General features: G+C 40.6%; 1 protein-coding gene across 1 annotated transcript in view; it reads left to right on the top strand.

Moving 5' to 3' along the window:
- Positions 1 to 4,163: 4,163 nt before the first annotated feature.
- The window catches only part of gli3 (GLI family zinc finger 3), a 139,163-nt gene continuing 129,197 nt past the window's right edge, over positions 4,164 to 14,129 (top strand). The window contains exon 1 of the mRNA XM_061240198.1: positions 4,164 to 4,535. The gene's annotated coding sequence lies outside the window, so the exon portion shown is untranslated. The remainder of the gene's footprint in view (positions 4,536 to 14,129) is intronic.

The raw sequence follows: 14,129 nt of genomic DNA on the forward strand, positions 1-14,129 counted from the left end.
TTTAGCGACTTCCTGGATGAGTTGTTGCTGCACCCTTGGATGCATTTTGTCAGGCTGGTGGTGAACATTCCTTTTTCACAGGGGAGATATGAATGTTTAATAACTTTTTTCATTAAATAAAGGAAATAATCATTTAAAATGAGTATTTTTGTTTACTCAGGTTCCCTGTGTCAAATATTACTTGACTAAATAATTCAAATCAATGGGACAAATATGCAATAATGGAGAAAATCTTTTTCACAGCACTGTAAGAATGCTTCAATATTGCAGGAAATAGTGCATGCTGAGTTAAACCAATTTCTTGGACAATAGGAGACATTGGATTCTGATTTCAGGCAATTTCACATTTACATTGCAATGGTACTGTACTCTTCTGCAATGTAAATAAATAAAATAGTAGTTCACTGGTAGTGACGACAAAGCCAAACACAGCTGAATCCAAGCAGTTAAAAGATTTGTGATGATTCTATTGATGTTGGACACTGAAGGCCTCTTTTACTACATAATATATTGATTATTTATATTGATTATGCCTAACCCTACAGGAATGTTTTGCAAAATGGCAGGTCTTCTTTTGATCTGTGCACAGGGGACACTCTTGTAGTGTGGCTTGTCTACTAACTATTTCCTGATAATAACATTGGGGTGCATAACCTCACACTCGGTTCAAGTCATGATAATGAATATATTAGATTTGTCTTTTGCTGCAATTAACCGGTCATTTTCTCTTTTGCTCTCTTTAATTTCAGTGCAGGAACAGCTATAATACTGGGTGGAAATATGGTTAAATAGAAAGATAATACAAATGGATCAATAAAAACGCCAATGATTAATTAATGATCTATCTGAAAATTATTCTTTTTGTTTGCAATCGCACAGACATGTGCGCACACATGCACACATACTACTTGCTACTCAAGAAAAAAGAAAATTCCACAACATCCTGTAACGTCGTGAGATTCCAAGTATTGCATGTGCCCAGTTAATCCCTTTCAGCCTTAAAATCATTCTAAACATACCTAAAACTATGCCCTACCCAACCACAATTTTGTCAGACATGAGCAGTTTTGGGAAAGTGATCTTATGTTCTAATGCTTCTACAAGTTTTATTTTTTGTTGATTAAAAAGCCTATTCAAACTGTCCCAGAAAATTGGGTAGCCTATTGTCTAATCTTGTCAATTATGTTGAAGAAAGTACAATTTGTTAGCATAAACCTATTAAAGAGAGAGAGAAAGAGATATGGCAGCATAATATATTGCCACTTGCCACAAACTGAGGGACAGCGAGTAACTAATGACACAAAAAATATAAACAAAGAAAGGTCATCAAAATTATAGTTCATTACTAATTGTACTGTATGTTATGTAGTTATACAATCTGATTTATTTCTTCTGTATGTTTACTGTCGTCATTATTGCCTAATTGTTATGTTTGTTATGTGTTTGCTTTGGCAATGTAAGTGTACCCTTACCATGCCAATAAAGCTTATTTGAATTGAATTGAGAGAGCTGTGGCACTATGGAACATGGACAATGGTGGAGTGAAATGTGTCTGAGCTACAGAAGGAGCCATGGTTGCTGACAACATGACACCAGCTGCACCCAGCTGGCTCACTTCTCACTGGGTGCTGTGTTCCAGCTTTCAAGCTGTACTTACTGTTCATCAACGGGCCTTCTAGCTACTCTCCTTGGGCCAGCATTAACCAATCACGTGCTTGCACCCTCAGACAATTCACACCACAGATCAGGACTAAGGTCATCTCATTAAGATGTACAGTGTTTGCAGAAGATTGTGATCCAAATCCAAATGACCTCCATTTTTTTCCACTAGAGGGGGCTGTTAAAGATACCCTACAGGAAGGATTTCCTGGGGAAATGGTAAATAAAAAAATCTGGAAAAGAAGTTGAAGTGCTAAGCGAAATAAATTTCACATCATTTGAGACCGTTATTAATTTGAAAGTGTGAAATAAAGTGATGAAGAGTCTGGAGCCATAGGCTATGAAACTGTATAAACAATTCATGAGCCATTGCTTAAAAGGCTTAGATGCATAACTTCAGTTTCTCCCACAGTATAATATTAGATAACTATGGACACCACAGGAATAAACCCACAAATCATTGACTGAGAATGCACCGTGCTGATTCATCGGTCACTTATTAAAAGATGCTTGTCAAACCGCAATTCACAGCATGTTATTTGAAAGAAATTGTACTGCTGTATTTCCAAATGGTTTATGACTGATGCTTACATTCTGTTTAGATTTTCATATGTTTTATGTGAGTCCCAGTGTCTCACATATTACATGAAAAGGGCCATTTGTGTCACGTGACAAGTGTTAAAACCTGGAAATCATTTTAAAATCTCCTTCAGTCAAAATCCATAAGCCAGTGGAATCGGTCCAATATTTTGAAATTTCCTGTCTATGACTTTTCCAACTCAATTTTGTAAAAACCTTTAAAATGGAAAATAAACCAACTTCAAACATTTTGTGTTTGAGATTGAAATGTTTTGCTTATAATGCTAACTTTGTTTTGGACTGATACCATCATGATAACACAGATGAAAAAGAATACATACCTCAGGTTTCTGATGTGAAGACAAATCGTGAGAATGTTCACAGTATAAAAGTCCTGTTTTAAATATCATTTCAAAGACAACTTTGACCAAGACTTTGATCAAGAAATGCAGCATATTGCCAGCAAAACAACAGTGTTCACATAACAGCAAAGGAAAAGTTATGTCAAACTGTCTGCTGGACATCTCAATGGGAAAGCTAATTGGATAAATTCCAAGTGACGTGTGTGTGAATTCTGGAGTTGCATATTATCAATGAAAGCAGAATATCAGAATCAGAATATCCAGAATTAGTTGTGTGGAAAACGTTTGCGTGACAACTGTGAGAAGCTTAACTGTGGCATTGACTCGATAAACATTTGGCCATTAATTTGCCTGACAAAATATATGCAGCTGCTCCTGAGTCAAGCACACCTAGTACTACAGACAGAATTTCTGGCAAAGTTCACCTTGCCATGCAGTGGCAGAGGGACAACAGTGGGTGGGTTCTACTTTTCAAGTCACACCTCTGGGGGAGGGATTTCACTGTGATATACTAAAATTACACTTGTGCATGGGAAACAACTGAATGGAGTGCACAGGAGTCTGACCAATAGTCAATCGGGCAATTTCACTGAGAGATAATTAACTATTAACAGTTGTCATATTGTGAGATACCTTTCAACTCCACCACTGAAATGTGTTATTTTCATATACTGTGTGTGCCTGGGTCATTTCCATCTATGAACTCAAGGGCCGACATGGTTACATGTATATACATGCTTGCATAAGTATAAGCAAGTAATGATGTCGTTCACAAATCCCAGGACATTTGGCCACATCCAATTGTGTACATTGGAAGCTGATCTTATGATTGTTTTAAATGGCACAGCACTTGTGATCCCATCTCTCAAAGACAACGCTATATCCAATCCTACATGTGCAATTATCAGTCCAAAGCTTTGAGTTCAGCAAAACGTTTCTTCTCTGTATGGATGATCACATCTGATTCTGAAATAAATTCTACTATACTATACCCCCCCCCCCCACCATTCACAAATGTGTTTGTATATTATTTGTAAACATATTTCAGACTACCTTTTCAAACAGGATTATTATTGTGACTTGTTATTATTCACTTATATATCTAAAATAATTTTAAACATTTTAAAAGCTTAACTGAAGTGAAATGTCGTAAATGCTCTATATTTTTAAGTAATACATTTTAAGAAATTCTAAATAGTCTCAAATATGTGGTTAAATTGGTATTTTCAGATATAATCAGACGATATGAAACATAGTTAAAAATCCGTATTCCCTCAGTTTCTTGGTGTTTTAAATGAGTAATTATACGCCATCTTTTTATATATTTGCTTTTTACTCCTCTTCAGCGCAGCACGTTTTAGCTAGGCAACGTTGGAACAGCGGAGAAATCGCTCCCAATGTGATTACGCTGTCTCCGAAAACTGCCCGTGATTGCTGCGAAGCAGCGGGATCATAGAAAGGAGGGAGGGAGAGAGGGGAAGAGAAAGAGGGAGGGAGGGAGCGTGCGTTTGAGAGCGATCCGAAGGGAGGAGTCATGCAAAGGAAAGAGCAGCTGGAGTTCCACACTTTGCCTCCTTCTTAACAAAAATCACACAAAATACAGTAACAACTCTCCACGAGATACTTTTTTGTGCACCCATATGTCTCTTTGTCGTCAGCATTCGGAAGGTATGTAGATAGACAGGTCCAAGCCGTTAGTTCAGTGAACGCTGAGGTCAGCTTACTGCAGGAAGGAGGAGAAGAAGGGGGAAGGAGGAAAACTTCTCCCGTAGAGCGGTTTTGGACAGTTTTAGAAGTGAGGGTTGAGAAAAGTACAGGACTTACTAGACAACACCAAAACGCGCGGCGCACATCTGCAAAAACCTAAAAAGGCATAACTCCACGAAGAAGAAAGAAAAAGCAAGATATCGAAGAAGAGAAACAAGCCTCGAACACGTAAGTGCAAGAACACGATGAAGCGTGATGAAATTTTGTTCTTCTGAACGGCATGCTCTCTGGCAGCTTTGAAAGTTTGAAAAAAGCTGAATGTCTGTCCCAGACTGTCAGAGGTATCACGTTTCAAGAAAGTATGAGTTTGTAAAGTAAGAACATGAATCGATGCTGCACGAGGCGAGAAACAAAAACGTTCACAAATGTAACTGTTCCAAACGTCCCTGTTAATAAAAGGGAAGCCGCATTATAAAATAATTTTCGATATTACTAACTGTGAACGGTTCTCAATGCAGTGAGCTTTCTTTGTCTTTTGAAGGAAAGGTACAGGCTGTGTGATGGAACAGCGCAGCAAACTTTTTTCGAAGCGCTTGAGGTTTTGTTGTTCCTTGGCCAACTTCTTAGGGAAAGTTCGCGCGGTAGTTTGGACGCTTGTTTTAGCCTACTGTAAATACGATCAAGCGACATTTACAGAAATTAGAGATGCCCTTTTCTATTATATTTGCATTTAAAGTGTATATTTATTCTGGGAGTAAGTTAGTGCAGTTTGTTTGTTGCAGGGTCTGAAACTCAAACGTAATTCGAATGGCTAAACGTGTGTTTAAAACTTTGTGTCCCAGTCACGCCACAGATAGAAGTTTTTTTGGAGCTTCGCCCAAGAAGATGCATGGGGGCAAATATATACTGTATGTGGTCACATTTCAGTGATTTTTTCCCGATGCCGAGTCTGCAGTCGATTATCTGTCTGTGCGTTGCCTTGGACGCAGTTCATTTATCGTTCCATCGATTTCTGAAGTTCAACAGTCAACAGATTTACAGGCACCTATTAAAACGTTTAGCAGCTTAAATATTATAATTATTGTCGTTGTTTCCATAACAAATCGGATACATGTATTATTGATTTTACAGAATTTCTTGTAGAATTGTAAAATACAAATAAATAGTTGTAGTATGAGTGTTGCATCTTGCAGACTGCCTCATAAGTTTATCAGATAAATACGATGACAGTATAAACACACATTATCACCTAGGCTACACCGTTTCACGTCTATTATTAGTTTTACGTTAACTAATTTGAACACTACCACACTAACCGATGTTTTATTTCTTTTTCGAAAGAACCCCCCCCCCCCCCCCATTTCTTGCCTGCTGGGTTGGTAGGTCTGTCAGATGGCAGCCCGCCACCTCATGTGTAGATATTTGTTTTAAACTTTTCCTTCTGCTCCACGCCAGCTGCTCCACATTTTATCTAGTTGTCGGATTCAGTGCGAGTGACTGGTGAACCGTTCGTGTCTCGGGTTTCACTCCACAATAGAAACGAAGAGGGTTCGAGGCGTGCAGCCGTGTGAGACGGGCCTGCTTAAACCTTCTTTGGCACTTCGCAAAAAAATAAAATAAACAGGGATATATTAAAGCTTGCACAGGGAGAAGTATTAAAGTTGGATATCAGTGTGATTCAGAATCCTTAACAGGTTTAGGTAAATTAGGTCGTTTAATTTTGCTTGCTTTAGCTTTGTTTTCTTATGTGTGCGAAAGAAACAGATTGAACAATTTCTTCAGTGTTCCTATTCCAGTCCGCCTCCCACGTTTTAGGGGATGGGCAGGAGGGTCGGACTATTTATTATCTAGTACTTGTGCATCTTAAAATGACAGATTTATGTCTAAATGCATTTGTTCAGAATCGTTGAACTGATTTCATGGTAGCATAGCAAATTAATAAAATGATAATATTTCATGCTTTAAAAAAAAAAGAAATATGATTAAATATATATTTTTTTCTAGGCTATTAAACTCATGCATTTTTGTTTGATACTGCAAACACTCACTAGAAAATTTAAGCGTTTAAGATTAGGCTACTTGGTCCACTTTTTTTAAAATTCACCTGGTCACATTGGTATTATGGAAGCATACATGTTACTGTCGGTAAGAATGTTAGTTTATAATCACACTCGTACTACGTTTTCTTGTAGTATTTTGTAGCGGTAGGATTGTCTGAAATATTTTTCCAGTTCAGCAGTTGTCCGTGGTTTTGCCTATATTAAATTCATTAATACTTGTAATATAGGGCCCTTTGTATTTAATTTGAATGTATGAATAATAGCCTATAAAAAATAGTAACCTACGTCACATCAAATTTGAGAATCTTTGTAAATATAATTATTTCAGTTGAGTGAAATTTGTGCTTATTTTGAAATCAATAAAACTATTGTTAACTGCTGTGATTGATTTGGGTTGAGTTCTTGATTAACTCAGATCTGTATTGTTGGTAACATGTGCAATGGATTCTGCACAGACATGTTTACTGGAATATTCGTTCAGTATCATTTAAATATCCTCTGTTGTTCGATATTTTAATGTTTAATAGCCCTTTTTACCTCGCGACAATTAACTTTTGTAAGCAATGTTTATTACTTGAATATATTTAATAGGCTAATGTTTGAGATAGTGTTGATGAGACACACACAGTAGACTAAGTGTAATTTTAAACAGTGTGAATGCAATTACTTTCTAGCTTTGATCTCTTTGAACATAAGCATGTTTAAGCACCAGAATCAAGGTAGTCATTATCATAAATTTTTTTGTTATGAATAATAATTTAAATGAGGACATAAATGAAGGTAGAATTTTTCTTATTATTCCATCATATTAAATATGAATGATATCTGATGAATGCATTCAGCATGAGGAATTTTTATATAATTTACCAGTGGCTGCAGTACATTTGCTCCTGAAAGGGTTTTGTAAATTGGGCACTTCAGTTACAAAGGCATTTCATAACAGGTGACATATTCCAAAAATACACACCCAGTCAATGTTACTCTGAGGTGATCAGATGCATCAGGAAATATAGTTTTAAAAATTGTTTTTTATTTGTGCAATCCAGGTCTGTCTGCTCCTGGCGAAGGCACTTATACGCACACTCTAAATGCGAATGTGCAGGCAACTTAACCCCTTTTAAAAGTCTGCCGTCAGATACGAGCCTGAGTGAACTTTATCTCCACAGTGTGTACCTTTGCATTCTAATATGCACTGCTCCTGGTTAGGAGAGCAAGATTAGGGGTAGGCTCTCTCCTCTTTTCTGCCTCTTGCCAAAATAGCCCCTTCGTAAGCTGCATACTAATGCCTTTGGAAGGTGGATGGTTATCCTGAAAGTGGAGACTTTCTTTCTCTGGATCCGCCGTTAAAGGCGGGCTTTGAGGAACACTCCTTTCTCCGGCCCCCCTCGCGTCTAAAAGGAGGGAAGAAGGGATACCTGTCTTTTTTTCTGCGTGGCTGTAATGAGATGTGCCGTCATGCTAATGTGATAAGACCGGTTTGAAAAGGCGCAGTTGGATAAGTGGAACATATCTGCAAACATTCGTCGGAGATTGGATATGTGGGGGTTTTTTTACACATTTGGGGAGTGGTGGTAAAATGGAAGTGGGTGCTTAGACCCTCTTTCTTCAGAGTGGTATCCAGGTTGTGTGTGTTCTCTGCAGTTATTATATGCTGGTTTTAAAAGGTGTACAGCCCACTATTAGTAAATTCATGGAGTACACTTGGTGTAATATTTTAGTACATGCAGATTCTATGTCATGTGGTCTGTATATTGCACTGTTCATTTCCCTCTTAATTTCAAAACAACTTTTTGGAAAAAAAAAAAAAAAATGAAATACAAAGGGTCTGAAAGACGAGACGCTTGCTCTTAGATTTTTTTCTATACTGAATAATACTGAACAATGTTACCATAAGCGACAGAATAAATTTTACAAATGGAACATAATCAAATAATGTCTTTTCTCAGCGACACGGTACGGACCAGCCTTCTGACAACACCGCTGTAGCAGAGGGGTGGAGGAAAAAAAAAACGTCTGCAAATGAAATTTTACACTTTGATGATTCCTAACTTTGATATATCGACATCAAAAAGGACACGGAAAGAGGGAAAGAATGAAAGAGGGCAAGTCAGAGAGAGTGATTGAGAGAAGGAGAGATAGTGGGGGGGGTGGCGGTGTGGTTTTTCGTAAAAAAAAAAAAGTTGGGCCCGGCGCGTCGGGGTGGAGGAGCGGTGAGGTGTCTCGACGCATTTGCGTTTAGGCGCTGAAGAGCGGGGGGCCGTGGGTGCGGTGGGGGCATCTCCTCGGCCTCCTAATCCCAGGGCCCGGCCAGCCCTCCGGGGCACGCCTCAGATCTCGCACGCCGGCTGGGCTCGGCCGGCTCTCCAGTGCAGATTAAAAATGCTATGTGTTCCCCGGCCCCGGCAGAAAGCGCTCCACCACAGCCGGCCGGAACGTGAAAGGGACTGGGACCCCCCTCTGCACTTTTAGGAGCTGCTAAAGGCACCTTTCAGAGGGGCTGTTCCAGGGCGGGTAGAGGGAGAAGGGGGGGTTGGGGGGGGGGGGGGTGTGAGCACATGGTCCCCACTAGCACAGATGCTCACGCAGACGCGCACGCAGGCGCTGAAAAAATGTTTTTATTCGTTACAGGAAATGGGGGAATTTTGTTTCTTGCCATTTTCTTTTTCCGCTAAACAGGCCGTTCCTGGAGGTTAAAAGTGCTGCTGTATTTCCCTTGGCTTCGGCCTCCTTGAAAACACACGCCGGACCCACCAATTATGGTTCAGGTTCTCAAAGAGAAAGCAGAAAGTTAAAAAAGTTTAAAAAAAATAAAAGAGAGAACTCTCAAACATGAGAGGAGGCCTCCATGAGAAGTTGACAGTAGTACAGTAAGCCCGCAGAGGCGAGAAAAAGAGTCAGGCCCAGGGCTTGTCTTCAAACACGTTTTCTTTTCGCAAGTACCCGAATGCAAACAGCCGAGTTCGCGACTAGGTGAGTCCATCCGTAGTCACCCTCTTGCCGGTATGTTACGCCGCCGGCGTGTCGTAAAAGCGTCTTTGGGCCCTCGGCGTTAAATATGAAAGGAGGCGACACGTGACCCACCCATTTGCTCGCAGGGTGGGGTGGGAGGAGGGGCATGTGAGGTCGGGTTTGGGAGATGTTTATTCACGGTGGAGTTTTTTTTGGTTTTTTTTTCTGCAAGGGCATCAGCCTTGATGCCTGATTGTCAGCTAGCCCCCTGTGTGGAAGACCGGGAGGGGGTGAGAGAGCGCACATGCCCTGCGTTGTGATGGGGAAAAGCAGGAAGGTGCTGGGCTCTGTGCCCACTTTGAAGAGCTGTGATCTGAACCCGTCTTCTCTACACCACTGTCAGGCAGGAAGTGCACCCATCATGCAATTTCTCTGTTGTGCACATTTTATTTTCTCAAGTGTTCAAGGAAACTGTTTTAAAAGCGTGACATAAAATTGGTTTTAAAAGAAAATGTGTTATATTTTCAACAGAGAGTTGAGAACTGTTTTGGAACATTTTTGGGTGAAATTCAAATGAATAAATAAATAAAAAGAAGTAATAATGTACCACAGGTAGCTCATTTTATTTTAAGAGCTTAGCATTCAATCTATGTCACACAATTGCTCAAAAATTTAGCATCACATATTTTCTAGTATTAACCATCATTTTCATAATTTTAATTACTTTCTTGTGAAACCACCCATTTTTATGGAATACATTCATTACACTATCCAAATAGTGAAACTAAAAAGGACTGATATTCTTCTGTCAGTTTCCATTGACAAAAAAAGTATCAAAATGCAAAAATTATATGCATGATGTGTGTCTGAATGTCAAAAATATTTGCATTTCAAAAAAGCGTGGCAATACTTCATCAACCCACAAGGAACAGCACATTGCCATGCACTCACCTGAGTAGTAATACCGAACTGTACTCATATGATAAGTAATTCAAACCCCCGCACTAAATATTAGGTGCTTTAGTTGTGTAAACATTACACAAACAGTGAAAAAGGGACGCTAACAAATTCATCACCTTGGGGAGCCTCTGAAGCGACAGATCCGTCGTGGAGATCGATTTATCAGCGGCGTGTCGTTCCGCCGTATTTATCGGTGTTCCTCTCCGAGCCGCCGGAAGAGTCAGTCAATCACCGCGGTGATGGAAAATCTGCTCTCTAGGGCTGGCTGCTGTGGTGGGGGGGGGTGCTGAAGGGGGGGGGGGGGGGGTGAAAGAGGGGTTATTGTTCTGATGTCAAATGCAAATTCCAAGGTTAATACCTGAATAAACGTCTTACCGAGTTCTCCCTCCTCTCTGCAAACATGTTGAAATGAGGCCCGCCACACATTTCCCCCCCTTCCCCCCCCGCCACCCTTGACTTCCGCCCTTCCATTGCCCCTCCTCGCGCTCTCCGGGGGCCGGCGGGGGCTACTCTGCAAGCGAATGCTAACAGCCCTTTGCCTTGCAAGAAAAATAATGCCTCATCTTAGAAAAACAAAGGGGACTCTTCTATTTGAGCAAATTTCAGCTGGGGGCTGAAAGGGCCCTTTTTGTCAGCGCGGGCATTTGAAGACTAATCGGTTTTTCTCATGCAAAGTGTGCTGGTTTAAGAGCTAGGTCGCAGAAAGGGACACTGTTTTAACAATACTCTGCAGGGAGCAAGGAACTGGGATCCATTCCTTATGTTCCTGAGACAAAGCCTAGTTCCTTATGAGGGACTTGGGGGGGTTCTAGAAGTTTTAAAGACTAGCTCCTTGAAGGAGTGGGGATTCCAGCAGTTTTAAAGGCTGTCAGTCATCAGCATTCTCTCTCTCTCTCTCTCTCTTGATAAACTGCTGAGGGAAGTTAGTCTCTACAAAGTAATTTACAACAGGAAAAAATGTGGACGTTCCCTGGCAAGAGAAGCTAGTTTTGAAAACAAGGTTTTGAAGTGCGGTCCCAAATGCAAGTGTTTGTGTGCGTGTATACAGAACTTCTTTGCTGTTTTCCCAGTCTTTTTTATTAAGAGGGGTTAACCTGCTTTAGAAATACATCTTGTTCAGAAAGGAGCAGGCTTGACTTTTTAAGAATTCATTCTTTTTTCGTGCGGGGCTACTCTCCGAAGGCGCGTCTAGCCCCGGTCCCTGAGAGGCCTTGCGGCGCGCGCCGCTGAAAAGGTTCCCCCTCTCGACGGCCGAGCGCGAAGGGGCCCATTTGTCAAACGTGCCGCGGGTTTCTCCCCGCTGCCGCCTTTCCCCCGGATGCTTCCAGAACTCATTGTGTAAACTCCAGCAGGGCATTTGTCACCGCTCCGCCAGCACAGCCTGCGGGGCAAGAAGCCGGGCTGCTCGCTTCTGCACAGAGCACCGGCGCCATCAGCCCTGGCCCTGTGAGCCCCGATCATCCACACCAGTGTGTGTGTGCGTGTGTGAGTGTGTGTTTGTGTGTGATTGAGTGTGTGTGTGAGTGTGTGTGTGTGTGTGTGTGTGAGTGTGTGAGTGTGCGAGTGTGTGTGAGTGTGTTTGTGTGTTTGTGTAAGAATGTGTGTGTTTGTGTGTGAGTGTGTGTGTGTGTGAGTGTGTGTAAGTGTTTTTATGCTTGTGTTTGTGTAAGAATGTGTGTGTTTGTGTGAGAATGTGTGTTTTTGTGTGTGTGCGTGTGTGAGTGTGTTTGTGTGTGTGTGTGTGTGTGAGTGTGTGTTTGTGTGTGAGTGAGTGTGTGTGTGAGTGTGTGTGTGTCAGTGTGTGTGTGTTTGTGTGTTTGTGTAAGAATGTGTATGTTTGTGTGTGAGTCTGTGTGAGTGTGTGTAAGTGTTTTTATGCTTGTGTTTGTGTAAGAATGTGTGTGTTTGTGTGAGAATGTGTGTTTTTGTGTGTGTGAGTGTGTGTGTGAGTGTGTGAATGTGTGTGTTTTATGTGTGTTTTTGTTTGTATTTGTGTGAGTGTATTTTGTGTGTGTGTTTGTGTGTTTATGTGTGTGTTTTATATGTGTGTGTGTGCATTTGTGCGTGAGTTTGTGTGGCTGTAAGTGTGTGTGTTTTTGTATGTGTATGTATGTTTGCGTTTGTATTTGTGTGTGTGTGTGTGTGTGTGTGCGTGTGTGTGTGTGTATGAAGAGGAGAGTCCACCTCTGCCTCACAGATCAGTAAATAAGCCTCTGTCTACCGCCCAAAGCTGCTTGAACAAAGAGATTTACAAGACAGGCCTCTGAGAGTGCTCTGCCACCCTACTTTATAAGCGTGTGTGTGTGTGTGTGTGTGTGTGCACGTGTGTGAGTGTGTTTCATAAAATCATGTGTGTGCGTCATGTTTGCGCATTTACCTTTGCATGTGGGTGCATGCATATACATTCCTACCCGCATTTACGAATCTCTCCTAATGCCAGTGAGCCTCTGTGTATTCGCTCAAACATGCATGTGTGTTTGTGTGTGATTATTTGTACATGTCTAAAACTCAGTTTCAATCTAAAACGGAAGTGTAGTTAAGACTTAATTGAGCGGACCATAAGCATGTAAAATTAAGATGAAATGGACCCCAGCAGGCCTGTGTCTTAATTCGTGGGGGAAGTAGTGGAGTCCCCTGAGCTGTTCTGGAGGTCCCTGTTGTCGACGAGACGCAGAGGAGTTGCCAGGCGGGACTAGGAGAGTGGAGCCCTTTTAGCTTTTGGAATTATTTATAAGGTGTGGCTTTGTGTGGCATGTAAAATTCCTGTCTCTTCCCATTACTCCTTATGACTTTACCTGCAGGAGCCCTGTGCAGTGATTCGGTCAAACAAGGGGAGGGAGGGAGAGAGAGAGAGAGAGAGATGTGGATTAGAGAGACTGTAGAAAATAAGATGAAGAAAACCAAGTTAAAAACCGAGTTAAAAACCAAGGACAGTATAACGTGAATATGGACAATGTGAAATAATGAGCCTTTATCAATGAAAGTATAAATAGTGAAAAACATGTCCACATGTCCATATTAAACCCCATGTCTTCAATCAGCATAAACAAATGTTCTTAATCCTAAACTTTGGGTAGAAAGTAAGGCACATGTTGCTGTCTTTTCTGCACAATATTATGTGGGTTTAGTTGCAATGATATGCTGAAAATTGTAAAAGACACTAAGTGTTGTGGTTGGATTGAACAGAATCATATTTCAGAATACTTAACATATTCTTTGTTGCCTAGGTATTGAATATTTTCACCCAAAGTAACTTTTCAAGAACATATTTTTCTTAACAAAACAACATGTTTGCTAATGTATTTTGGATGCACTTGCCTGCAAAACTGATACACATATTTATCGGCTTATAGTTTCATGAATATAATATAGTATAAGTTATTATTTTTGCTCAAGAATGACATTGTATAAATGCACTTACTACTCTTGTTTCTAAATTGGGAAAAAAAAATAAAAGGAGATTTTTTTCCCCCAAAAGCCCTCCCATAAATGGAAGTTGTTCCACATGTGTGACTACGTTAAACTATCGGGTATGAAATCAGTGGGGGTAGCACAAAGACACCTGAATCTACTTATCAAGGTCTTGATTGAAGACTATAATTAGCTAAGCAGTTTAATTGGGTGTTGGGCTAAAATTGGAAAAGATTGGATACCCTTGCTATATTAGACAATATTTGCAAAAAATAAATAAAAAATAGAAAGAGGCTTCTTTAAAGTTTGATTAATGCATAATGCAGTGTAGGTTAATAGTATTCTTATTGAGCCTGCCTGTGATATAATTAGCACCCTATTTCACAGATATTACCAGAGGACATTGCTGGTTCCACATTCCCTCTTGGCCAAAGATCAATGC

The sequence above is a fragment of the Conger conger genome, chromosome 4 (genome assembly GCF_963514075.1).
Source record: "Conger conger chromosome 4, fConCon1.1, whole genome shotgun sequence".
NCBI lineage: Eukaryota > Metazoa > Chordata > Actinopteri > Anguilliformes > Congridae > Conger > Conger conger.